The 14,124-nt window shown below is 31.5% G+C and overlaps 1 pseudogene; it reads left to right on the forward strand.

The window, feature by feature from the left end:
- The first annotated feature begins 11,350 nt into the window (after positions 1-11,350).
- LOC114191398 (phosphoserine aminotransferase 1, chloroplastic pseudogene) lies at positions 11,351-11,977 on the forward strand (annotated as a pseudogene).
- The last annotated feature ends 2,147 nt before the right edge of the window (positions 11,978-14,124 follow it).

A 14,124-nucleotide genomic window follows, 5' to 3' on the forward strand; every position in this document is an offset into this window, starting at 1 on the left:
AGAGTGCAGGTAAGAAATGGATCCATACCTTTTGAAATAGACAATTGCCTGCTGCACCCTAACAAAATCCTTACTGCACCCTATCGACAAGAAGCAGTTCTTTCTCCCTGTAACGAAACCAGTTTCACTAAGAAACTAGATTTCAATTTTCAAGTGATTAATTATTTTTTCCTTTCAGTAACAGTTGAATTTCAAAAATTTTCACATTATTATAATATCTTTTAAACTCTGATAAAAATACGGTTTGAGATAACAGTTTCTCATCCAATAAATTATTTTCTAGCACAATTGGACTGTTCTCTAGAGAGTCCACAGCTTCACTTGAAGGGAAAATTGTCACATTTAATGTTTTGTTCTGATGGTCAATCTCATGAAGTAATCGGTTTTTTCCTCCCTCACTCTAATTGGGATATACGTCAACCAGTGACTCTCCTTCTCTTTCTGCCTTTTTCTCCTTTTTCTTTTGTTTTGTCTTTGCTGTCGGTGCTTTGGATGCAAAAAAAATTATTCCTTGATTCTTCAAATTCTAGTTTATTTATTTGATTTTCTCAGTAGTTACTTCAACCAATCAGAATCGAATAAGAAAGAACTTTGTATTGGTAAGTGTTGAACTAGATCGATGTTAAAAAATTGAACTCGGTGAAGCTGGTATAGAGGAATCTCTTGTGTTGTCTCTCTTATTAGCAAGGTTGATTACTGAAGAAATGTTCACTATACGTCAATCAAAATCATGCATTTTCTTTTCCTCGTGTTATCACGTTTTCAAAGAGTTGATGAAAAAGACCTGGAAAGTTTGTGATCCAACTGCACCAAGTTGATGGTTGATATTACATCCCATACATCATGCAGGCCCAAATGGAAATTGACAGAGTCCTCAACCAAGCCCAATGGATACTCATCCAGCTCCAATAGCTGTACATCATCATATCTCAGTGCAATGCCATCCATCACAAACTAGATGGTGATGGGTCCTGTCATCTCAAATGATCACAATCTATGATCTAATAAGGTTTTCAGTTCTTAGCTCATCCACAATAAAAACAGATTGTGCCCCACTGTCTCCACTATATGGTTCAAGATGTAAGATAAAACAAAAGCAGCTCTACCATTTTCAACCCTCAATTCACAACTGCATTCTGTGTAACTTTAAAAATGGTAGTAAGAAGGCATGGGGTAGCCTTGTTGGCTGCAACTTACTGCTTTCACCTTTTCCATTTTTTTCACTTCATTATTTCTTATTGAATAAGAAACTATTGTCCCCCACAGAAATGGAATCTGATCTATCACCAATTTTACATGCCTATCTACATAACTTTTTCATTTCATCAGTATCTCCCTTTCACACAAACCACAAGATGCCATATGTTGTTTAAAGGAGATACCGTGCCAGCATTCAGGCCAGTGAGGTTCAATCAAGGTGACTGCAGCCAAATGCCATAATTGAAACTTGCCCCAAGCAAACACAAGATATTGTCATAGTGCTGTCCAACTTAGTTTGAATCTTCAGTACTACTACTACCTCTAGTGCCATTTTAACACTCACTAATACACACCATTGTACTGCCACCTTCTTTTTTTCTAATCAAGTCACCTCATTTCTTATATAATTGGTTTTGTTTTTCTTCTTTGGATTCTGACTTCCATTATCTCTTGAAAGAATTTGATGATATACAATGTTTGGAACTATAGTTTACTTTCAGGTGCCAACAGGCCTAACTCAAATAAATAAAGGCTACGTGCACATTGCTCAGATGGAACAAAATTTTCTCAAAAATAGAATAGAATACAATATATATAGAATATGTTCATTAACAGTTTGGAATAATTTCTTTTACAGGAAATCACATCATTTAACGGAAAGTACTTCACCCGCATAGCATATAATCAAGCAACCCTGCATTGTGAGCCTCTGCTGTCAAAACCCTCTAACAATGAATGAGTTGACGCCTCAGTTTCTTTAAAACAAACAGCAATGAACTAATGATATTATACCGATTTCATCACCCATGCTCTAAGTTGGTTGGACTCATTTGCTCCATCAAAAAAATGTTACAGAAATGGAACCATGCTGTTACTGTCCTGTTTGATGTAAATGGAAGATTTGAAAAGTTTGTGGAGATAACGATATGCACGAGTATCAATATTGTTAAACAAATCAAACAAACGTCAAAATACCAGTCTATGGCACATGACAGAACTGATAGGGGTCCACTATAGCATATCCACACTTTGATGCAATACTACAGTGCCTCAGTTTCCTTTCCTTCACACTTAATAATGCAATTCAAAACGGACAAACTTGCATAGAGTTAGAGAGTTCAACTTTGTGGAAAGGATTATTTGTCGGCCTTCCCTCACCACTTGAAAGTGCCTGTGTAAGAACAAAGGAGAGTCCAAAAATGGGGGTAACAAGTGGAGTTTGAATGAACATTTGTCTCTTCGTTGCATAAAATGGGTGCAAATAACTAACACATTCTTATCATAACCAAACCCACTACAAGTGTTCAATTTATACACCCTACTCAACATATCAGAGGTGCTTCTGAAATTAAAATTAGTGTAGCCAAAGAAGCTTTGACCAACGAAATTTTTGACCAGGATTAATTTCTCATACTCTTCCACGATATTGTTTTGTGGTGAGGATCATAAACAAAAGATGATAATGCCATATTTGTTTTGAAGTAGTACTGGAATGCAAGTTGGTGCAAGTTAGATGACAATTATGATGGCTTTAGTATTTTGTCTCCGTCCACTTGCAAGGTTTGAAAGATTTCCATTAACTTTAATGGGACAAACATTTCTCTTAGTGACATGGGTTCAGAGTTTGTCCAAAAACTCACAAGAGATATCACTTCAGTGACATTATGATGACATTATTTTAAGTCCGGTTCTTTGTCCTATATGCTCTCCCTTTCCTTTTCTTCATAGAAAGATAACATTTTTATATGTAAAGTAAGTTACACAACTAGAAGATACCCAAATAAGAAACTATTTGCCTACTGCATTGATTTTCATAAACAGCAACTCATATAAAGGCCTATACCCTTTCTTGTAATGTATGATGTACTCAGAATAAGCTTGGAAAAGAAAACAACATAAACTATTCACCTAATTAACTAACTTATAACAATGTCTGTGCTGTTTTTTTTCTACTGCTGTTGTTGTTATTATTAGATTGCTAGTTTTTGCCCAAAATAATGTTAACCAACTAGTTTCTAAAGATGTAATATCGAAGCTTTTCACTACTTTTTTTAATTATTGGACTTGAAGAAGATACTTTGGACATACTGTCATCAGAATTCTCTTGTGTATAAAACTAACGCATTTTATACATGACTTGACTTAAGTTCTAATGTTTTTTTTTTATGAGGATTACGTTACTCTTTACTTTTTGTGACCATGATGTATTTGGATTCCTATTGACGTTGGATTGAGTTTTTTTTTTTTTTTTTAATCATTTTTTGAATTGACCACCCATAAATTGACTTTACGCGTCATTAAAAAACTGTAAATTTTATGCATGACCTAAGATTATGTGCTTAATATCACAATCATTAATATTGTCTTAAAATAAAGTTAGTGGTAGTATGGGAATTCATCGCGGCACTCAAAAAGGTTGTTATTTTTTTAAAAACATTACATTGAATTTTAATAATTAAAGAAGGTTGATATGCTACCAAGAGTTGACAGGCTTTAATTTTTATGCACTGGGGATTTTACTTAAAAATCTTATAATGTTAACTTAATTAGAAATGATAAATTTGACTTTAAAAATAGTTATTAGATAAAACTCCAACAAATTTATCTTACACTGTAATAAAATAAAATTTTCATTTTTACATAACGAGGGCATACATATATACTATTTACTAACCGAATATTGATTTATCTGCAGAGTATTATTTCTTGATTGATTCCATGTTGATTTGGTTGAGATGGTAAACATCATATATTTAAAAATTCAAGTGACATTAAAACAAGATGTTCTACGCCGATTAATTTAAAAACTAAAATTCAGAATATACTTTTTTTACGTATATTTTTTAATTAATCAATATAAAGAATTTCATATTATTTTTATTTGATATATTGGATAAAATATCAATTGATATACAAAAAAAAAAAACATAAAGATGGAGCACATGCGTAATTAGAATCAGCATCCCAATTAATGATGTCGCACCAGCTAACGTGGGGGGCGAAAGAAACAGAAACAAAATTTAAACTACTTGGTCCATACACTTGGCTCAACCACTTACTGCAACACTAAATCATGATGCTGCTTTTTGGTTTTATCTCCTTCATTTTGAACCAAAATCATCATTAGCAACCTCTAAAATTCTTCATTAACTAAAAGTAGTCAACAAAAAAGTTAATAATTAAGCTTTTAACTTGGTCAATTAGGATGCTTCCATAGTTTTGTTTGTGGGATATATTATTAAATATCTGAATTAATTTTGGTGCACTATGTTATTATATGAGTTTAATTGACAATTTTAGAGAAAGCATTGAAGAAGGGATCACTACTTAGGTCCAATGTAGTTATCATTTTGACCTTCCTAGCTTGCGTGGTGGGTTATGGTGGCACCATATAATACTACTAATAATGAAGCTTTAAAAAATTGGTCAACCCACAATGTGTAGTGTAATAGATTAATTAGTCTATGGTTGAAAAACAAGTGTTCAACTATTTGTGAATTCGTACTACAGTGTATGAGGTGCGAAGTTGGGTGGTCTATATCAAAATATCACCAAAGTTATGATTATTTGAATTAGACGTATTCGTACGCAACTCCTCCACGTGTAAAATTCTTCAAACATGGATGAAGTTTTGAACATGGGAACTATCAAATTAAAGATTTTGATTTTGACCAGCATGCGCAATGTATATGCCGCATTGTTAATTAGTTCACAACCATCATCAGTGTTTCTCTGATGTAATTCAAACTTCTTACTGTTCCAGTTTATTAAGTCTATGGATATATATAGCTAGCTACACATAAACTCAATCAGTATATTGAAAAATTAAATTCAAAAATACATCATCTATACACATTACCGACCCAAATCTACTTTTGATTCTTCTCCAAACTCACCACTAATATTTTGCCACTTTCTGAACCGTGTGCATGTATATTCATTACGATTTATGATATTTTTTTTGGGTGCACAGGAATAAACAGGTGTAGCGTGATAGATTAATTTCAAATTTATGACAGTGTAGAATTAATCAACAGTATGAAAAATATTTTTATATTGTTTATATATTTAATTAAAGTGTAATTCTAATATTAATACGAAGGAGAATTAATTATTGTTAAATAAAATAAAGGAACCAGATAACTGTGTCATGTTTTGTAGTTTTATTTTATTTTATTTACATCGTCATGTCTGATAGTTTAGGATAAACTCTAATAAATTAAAGATCTTGACAATAACTTATTGTGTTAAGGCATATGGGGAGTAAAGTCCTAATATTCCATGCTTTAAATATGCAATAATGCTGTGTTCTCGATGAAACTATATTCCTTACCGTCTAATACATAATTTTATAAAGTAGAAAATATTTTTTTTATAATATTAATCATTTAAAAATAATAGTATATTTTTTAATTTATGTTGACAAATAAGTTGCTTTAAACACTGTTCATTAAACTATTATTTTGAAGAAAATCTGAAGGCAGTGTGTAAATAATTTGTTTCTTTCCAGGCAAAATTGTCATGCACAAAATTCACGATTCATCTTTGTATATTTTTGTGAGAACATTTAACACATGTATATTTAATATTTCAGATAAACTCCATGAGAATAGGTTGCTAGAATGCCAAAAATTTGAACTCATAGAGGTGCTCATTCTTGTGAACAGTTAATGATTGTGGAGTTTTGTTCCATTACTTAAGTGTTGGTAGATTCTGTATTAAACATCTTTGCATAGATTCTTTGTTACATTCATAAAAGAAACAAAAAGACAATATTGTGCAAAATATATATAGACATTATAGAGGAAACTTGGGTGGATATATTCATATATTATACTACGAATGTTAAATAAACAAAATTGAAAATTGAATGGTATCCATGTTTATTTTAGAAGGGAATAAGCATTGAAAATTCCCACCTCACTTGGGAAGAACGGACAATGGGTGTCCAAGTGGAAGGGTTTGGACCCTGAAAGAAGATACGGAATAAGGGAATAAACTATTTTTGAAATGACCAATGAAGCATATCGATGAAGCATGATGTTTTGTTCTCATTTTTCCTCTTGGAAATTGCTGGTTACTCACTCACTTAAGAGGAGATGAACCTTACGTACCATACTTTGGTTTACTTTTTAAATATTCGTCAAATGCTAGAATCAACAACATTTTATAATCGATAACTATCTGCTTTCCTTTCACCATCTTTGACTGCCATCGTCTCATTCTTCATTCCACTTTCCATATTTTCATTTTTATTACCACTTTATATATTAAATTTCCTTAACTTCACTTAATTAGTGGACCCAACTATATAATCATAGCCAATCTCATCATTTTCTAAATCTTAATATTTTTTATATTCAAGGTAAATCAAATTGATCAAAATGATATAAAGTTTGATTATGTTGTATTGTTTCTCTTGATCATTTATAACGAAGACTCCAGACAAGATCAAACACTACACATAGCAAACTGTTAATATAGATGCATTACTCGGTACATTGTATTCATTAATAATATGATGCACGTATTGACAAAAAAAAAGATGTGTTAGTACAAAACTCGGTACATTGTATTCTACTAATATGTATTCATCATGTTACTGTTGATTTATGAATATCATTTCCGTTAAAGAAAAGTCATACCAACAAAGGCAATTTCAAAGTCTAATATTTTTCACTATATATAGGGTATTTTCTTAGTGGTTGCAGCATTTAGTGCAATTACTTTACGTTGTGCATCGAAATTCTGATATTTTCTGCGGCCTTTTGGTATGAATGGAAAAAATATCCTTTACTAGTGAATATACTAATAAAATATGGATAATTAATATCGTGAATAGTAATCAGTGGTTATTTTAATATTTGTTTATATCGGATATAACTATTATACTATTCGTATTTATAGATATTTTTTATGTGCAAAAAATTAAAATTTATTTATATTTTATTTAGTTAAATTTAATTAAAATTAAAATTAAATTTATGTTTTATTAGATTAAATTGAATTAAAATTAAAATTAAGTTTATATTTAATTTAATTTATATTTAATTTATTTTTTTAATGTTAATTAAATTTTATTTTAAAAAATTATAAAATATTTATTTTTAAATATTCGCGAGTATTCACATGTATCTGCATGTTTTTTTTGAAAATTTTTTTTATCAGCAAATAATTAAATTAAATTAAAAAGAACACTTAGTTTTTTTGAAATTTGTGAGTATTTTTTAAATGGTATCTATGTGGATAACGGGACGGTAATGAGTAAATTTTTTGTTGTAGGTCAGGTTGCAAGTAACATTATCCGTGTCTGACTCGATCTGTTGTCATCCTTATTCTTGAGTTATTTAGAATAGTTAACTAAAAGAAATGAGACTTTGCTAGCAAAATCAAATGGTTAAAATTAAAGGTGATGATGGATTTTAATTGACCTTATGGTGTGAGTGAAGGACGCTAGAAGAATAGGGATATATGGAGAAGAAGATAGGGAAGTGAAATCGACCAGCTATTTTGGCCTCTAGCATGCATTTTGCCACTTGTGAGAATGACGTGTTGGATGAAGCTATGAGCTCACTAGAAGAATTAATTGATATATAGGCCAATCTGCACTAAAATGTTGCAAACACAAAACTAAAGGCAATTCAAAAAATGGTGAACATGACAGATTTAGTGGATGCTTCACTTTAGTATAACAGCAACTAATAGGTGGCAAAGTTTTAGCATTTAGATTTGCACCATATAATGAGGTTTCAAGTGGAACCAGGATTTTGATGGAAAAAGAAGAAGGTGGACAAGTTTTCTGCTGTCTTTTTTATGTGTCCCTCAACTATTGGGACCTTCGTGTACACAACTCTATCTGGGTCCTTTGTGCCCTTATATTGATCATATCTCCTTTTCTGCCTCTGGGCAAGGAAAAAAGCATTGCTACTTGAAACTTATTACTAAAAGTTTATCACCAAGATGCAGATCCGATTCCCTTTCCTGGATCTTCTGGCCCATGAGTGCTCAAACCTTTGAATTAAGATAAACGTTAATTCTAGGTTGCTTTGAACAACCTAGCTTTGGTAGTGCATTTTGTCCTACTTATCAAGTTAATGCAAGAGTTGAACCGAGCTAGGTCCATACACTCATTAATTAAGGGTTCCCACGTGACTTCACTTTATACTATATATGAGAATCATAATGTGTGATCCTGGCTAGTTGGAAACCTATGTCTAAATAACTAAAAATGATGAATATAAATTTGAATTCAGAACAACAAAAAATGTGATAATAATATACATTTTGTACCTCGAACTCTACCTACACTATTTTTTTTAATTAAATCCTTAACCCTAAAAATAATCACAACAAAAAAGCATTTCTAGAGGTTAAATGTTCAAGATACAGTTGAAGCCTATCCTCATATCACATTGTAGAGGCACAATTACATATTAGCTACCTAGTTTTCTTCATACATAAAGAATTGTGCATTATTTTTTGTTGAGAGGTGAGAAGATCTAGTAATCTTTGATCATACCACTTATTTAGGGTTTTGGTCCTCAAAATATGAAAAGTTACCTCCTATAGTAGATGTGTTTCCAGAAGGTAAAATTTCGTGCAATAATCATCAATAATTGTAAGGTTCGCAGAAAGGACTAAAAGACTAATGCATGGAGGTCTGTTAAAGTCCCATATAATGAATCTAGTTGACATTCCGTAGAGTACATGTTCCCACATGTGCTGCCCAATGGTTTACAATGTCGTACACGTCTGTCACGGCTTATTGTGTTGCAGTAGTCTCATGATACATACATACATATATAGTACACACATATTATATATATATATATATATATATATTTTGTGCGACTATGAAATTAAATATGAAAAACAAACTGAACATTAATGCAACCTACGACTGTCCTAGAGTTCTATTTTTGTCGATGACAAGGTTGACTAGTGTCCTGTGAAGGCATGTAATTATGTTGTGCGTGCGTTAATGGGGTATTGCTTTTACCTTTCATGGATGAGTCAAGCTCCATTTAGTTTTTGTGACAGATCCTTTGGACACGTACATATATGGTAGTAAATATTTGCGTACTTGATTCTTTAATTATATTTTCAGTCCTTTTTTTTTTCTTCAAAACTTTCAGTAACTTTATTCTCACTGTGTTTGTTCTTACAAGCTAAGTGAGAGCACAACAAATTCTTACTCGCAAAGTGAATACTATGTTCATGTTGTAAATGAACGATAAAGGTTTACGAAATGATAACATATATATGGATGCGGATAAGTTCATAGACTTCTTTACGTATTGGATTGGTGCAATTCATTTTCAAATTGGATATCATGCAGTTTATAACAAAAAATTGAATTAACTGAAGTAAACATAGATGTTATTAAAAAAAAAATTAGAATTCTCAATTCATATTTCATATTGACGATATATATATATATATATATATATATATATTTGTTTATACTAAAAACACATAAAAACCTATATTGTTCTTTTTTTAAAAATGTTGTGTAAGGATAGGTTCAAAACTATAATATGCAGGTGATAATTACCGAAATATTTTTTTATCAATCAATAAATTTATCGATAATTTATTTTTCCGTTAATTAATTGTTGGTAGATTTTATTTTTTGATAGTTTTTTGTTATTATTAACGGATTTTACTTCCCAATAACTCTATTTTTTTCTTGTACTGTATGGTATATCGTTCATGTAAAGTTATGAAATAATATGGTATTAAGGGTTTTGAATTTAGTTTGCTGGATTGTTATATATGCACAGGATAATAGTATCCCATTCATGTATTACTATCATGTTTGTGTGTACGTATTTTTTAAATATGAATGATAATATGCTAGTAGATGATAATAATGTAATGTTATTAAATTAATATATAAAATAAAGTGAAATGAATTGTTGACACTACAACAATTTATAGTTTAGACCACACTAAAATAGACAACGACTAAATAAATGTAGCCTAAACATATAATAAACAACATTTTTATAAATGATGTATAAATATCATGAAAGTCCATGATTATATAATTGTTGCTTTAAACTATGTGGGCAAAACTAGTAAAAATGTGGTCTAAAAACATAGGTAAGGTATAAAATCAACATGTAAAATTGTTGTTTATTGTGAGAATTTTAAGCAACGGTTTTAAAAATATTGTCATACTAAAAACTGTTGTCTATTACCTATAGCTACACTCACCTATACCACGCCTAAAAAATTGTGGTCTAATCTTTAGACCACGATTTTTATAATTTATATCATAATTTTATGTTGTTATCTAAAGTGATTTTTGTTGTAGTGTGATAAATAAAAAAAAAAGAAAAAACAATAAACAGTTTTATAAAAAATAGGTAAAAATAAACATTCATTTAAAAAAATTTAATAAATAATTATATTATAAAGGATAAAATTGGTATTATGAAATGTAGACACAAAAGAGATAATCTCTTTATATATTGTTATAGATATAGCTTTATGCAAAAGTTAGAACTCCCGAAGTGTTTATTTATATATATTTATTTAATTTTTTATTATTGATTAAAAAAGTTAAGAATGTGATTTGCATTTACAAAATCAACCACTTACTCTCTTTTTGACATAATAATAAATAAAGACTGCAAATTGTAGGTTTTAATTAACTTTTAATTCAAATTAAAGAAAAAAGACATACTTTAAAGGATTAAAAAAATGCAATTAATAAAAATGGATAACTTCAATGTTTTTCTTATTTTCTTATAATTGTCTTTCTCTTTAAAATTCCTTCGTATTATGTGATAAGTATTCAATGTTTTTTTTTATTTCTCAAATTCGAGCCGAGTTTATCAGTGCAGTAAGGGTTTTCAGTCCCGGTTATTTTTCACATTTTGCCTCGGGTCTGGAACTGAGATATATTGGGGCGAGGCCAAAATATACCCCTTTGGGCCTCGGTTATCACCCGAAGCCATATACCCACTTTTATGTCTCGGTTGTTTCAAAACTGGTGCCATATCCGCCATCAGTTTCTCCGGCAGCGATCTACTCTCCACCACTTCATCTCCGCAATCATCACTGATAAGAGCCTCAGTCCAGGGCAGATTCCATTTGAATGCCTCTTGTCTTTAACCAGCCTCATCAACCCAACCAAAAGACAATGGCTCCTGAAAATCTCCAACTTGAAATCCTTCCCTTTAATCAATGTCTCAATCACACCGCTCTCTTCCAGAACCGCACCACCCCTTTCCGCCTCTCTTCCCCTCGCCCCACCTTCTTCAAACCCACATCAATCAAATGCGCCACCCAACTCCACACCCAACCCCCACCCCTCACCCACGCCCAAGATCGCGTCTTCAACTTCGTCGCCGGCACCGCCACCCTCCTGGAAAAGGTTCTCCTTCGTGCCCAATCCGAGCTCTACAATTGGGGCGGATCCGGCATGAGCGTCATGGAAATGAGCCACCGCGGCAAGGAGTTTCTCTCCATAATCCAAAAGGCCGAATCGGATCTCCGCACCCTCCTCCAGATCCCGCCAGAGTATTCTGTCCTCTTCCTCCAGGGCGGCGCCACAACCCAGTTCGCCGTCGTGCTGCTCAATCTCTGCTCCCCTGACGACGTCGTCGACTTCATCGTCACGGGCTCCTCGGGCGACAAGGCCGCCAAGGAGGCGCAGAAGTACTGCAAACCCAACGTGATCTGGTTTGGGAAATCCGAAAAGTACACAAAGGTAACCATAGACCCCCTTTTGGCACCGGGTCTGCTTGGAGCAAGGCCAAACAGCTAACGTCCAACCACTTTTTGGCTTCGGGTCTTACTGGACCGAGGCCTATACCACTATTTGGCACCAGTTTTGGGCGAACCGGGGCCTATACCCCTTTTTGGCTTCGGGTATTTGGAGAACCGAGGCCTAAAATTTGGCTCTAATTGCAAAAATGTCACAGCGCCATTACATGCTTCGATTCCTGACCAACCGAGACATATAAGGCGAGGTAAAATGAGAATCTTGCACTAGTGTTTGTCTTTCATATTAAAAGTGTTATTTTTAATTTATAATTTAAAAATAATCCACTTATGGTCCTTATTGTGAAATGATTTTTAAAGATCAAAATTGATATAATTAGGGAGTCATAAAAAGAAATTTGAGAGATAAAAATAAACTTAACCTAATTTTAAGAGGTCAAAATGACATTTACGTCTGTTTTAATATAACATATTAAAGAATATTCAATAAAATACTAAAATATTCATAATTTCTCAACATGAAAATGAAACATAAAACCAAATCAGTAATTTTACTAAATATATAGATTTGATAGTGTTTTGACAAACACAAAAGAAAAAATTAACATAATTATCATATTTTCCCAATAACAAGATTATCAAACTGGGGAAAAAGCTTGCTTTACTAATCTTCAACAACATCATACTCTTCTCTCTACAGTTTGTAATTATGTAAACGGTTGACCTATTTATTAAACCAACCTAAAACATTCTCTAAGATTTTGACATTGAATAGAGTTCTATATACTTATATTTTTTATATAATATTTGTGAGGTGTAGAGTTGTGAATACACGAGAGATATAGTAAAAACTAAAGTATCGTACATCATGATTTGTGCCGTGTCATGACTTTAAAACGGAATAGTTATTGTTATTTTGATAAGAGAAATAAGATGCATAATTGAGAGAAAGAGGATGGAATGAAAGATTTAATTGAAAAGAAAACGGTGTCAAATTGTCAACCAAGGTTCCAATTTGAAGATAAAGTGAGTCATTTTATTCTTTTTCATGTTGGAAATTGTTGAAAGCGTCCGACACTAGATCAATGCTCGAACACTTGGCAAGTACCCACTTGTGCTTAATTATTATAAAAAGGAATAACACAACAATGTGTGCCCTACAATAAAAGAAGGAAAAGGCAGAATGGATATACGTACATTTCAATTTTATTCAACATTTCAAAAATTAAATAAAGAGATTTGATACTTTCAATACGTTTGACTTAATCCTTTCCAATGTAATATTATTATTGTGTTTCTATATGGGTAGGAGACACAAAATATCATCGTATCCTAATGAAATCATAAAATTTAACCACACAACCATCTAACAAAACATAAATCAAGTTCATTCTTCATTCGGTGCTCATAATATTCTTTCTATATTTTTAGGATTTTGGGTCCCTTTCTAAAGTTTAGAATGAAAAAAATGGGTCATTTTAGTTTGTTACTAACGTCAAAAAATAGGAATTAAAAACCTTATTTCACCTTCTTAGAAAAGTTGACTCACAACCAGTCAATTGGTTTTTTTCTTTTATAAATTATAATATGGTTGGTATATGCATACTCGATAGCTATGCTTTAAGCCAAGTTCGTTTATGAAAAAGGAAAGTTTTCAACGAAAAAAAAAATTAATTGCGAAAAAGATGAACAAAAAAATTGAATTTTGGAATTCATAAATATTTTAAACAAGTATAATAAATACTTTTAAGAAATAGGTGTTATTTATAAATCAAATTTACAAAATTAGTCTCTAAGATAAGATTCTTGTGAGTAGTTGATATATAATCTTCAACACTTTCATCATAACAAATTTCGTTAGGATAAATTTTAACATGATTTTGATATAATTTTAAAAGTATATTTTAAATATAATTTAGCCTTATAAAATCAAGTTATTGTAAGATGAGATTTATATTTGTTATAAATTTATTTATCTTATCTATATTTTATATGAGATCTCCGATAAATACATCAACCATGGGAATGGAAATTTAAATGAAAAAGAGAATGGTTTGAGTGAGAATTAAATCAAATTAATGAATTGAGAGAAGAAATCTCACGTTATAGACCATCAACTCAAGAACAAGACACATGGGAATGGAAGGGAGAGTAGACCAAAATTTTTACTATTAAGTAAGCTTATAACAT

The sequence above is a fragment of the Vigna unguiculata genome, chromosome 7 (genome assembly GCF_037176805.1).
Source record: "Vigna unguiculata cultivar grain cowpea cultivar isolate G323 ecotype 2 chromosome 7, ASM3717680v1, whole genome shotgun sequence".
Classification (NCBI taxonomy): Eukaryota; Viridiplantae; Streptophyta; class Magnoliopsida; order Fabales; family Fabaceae; genus Vigna; species Vigna unguiculata.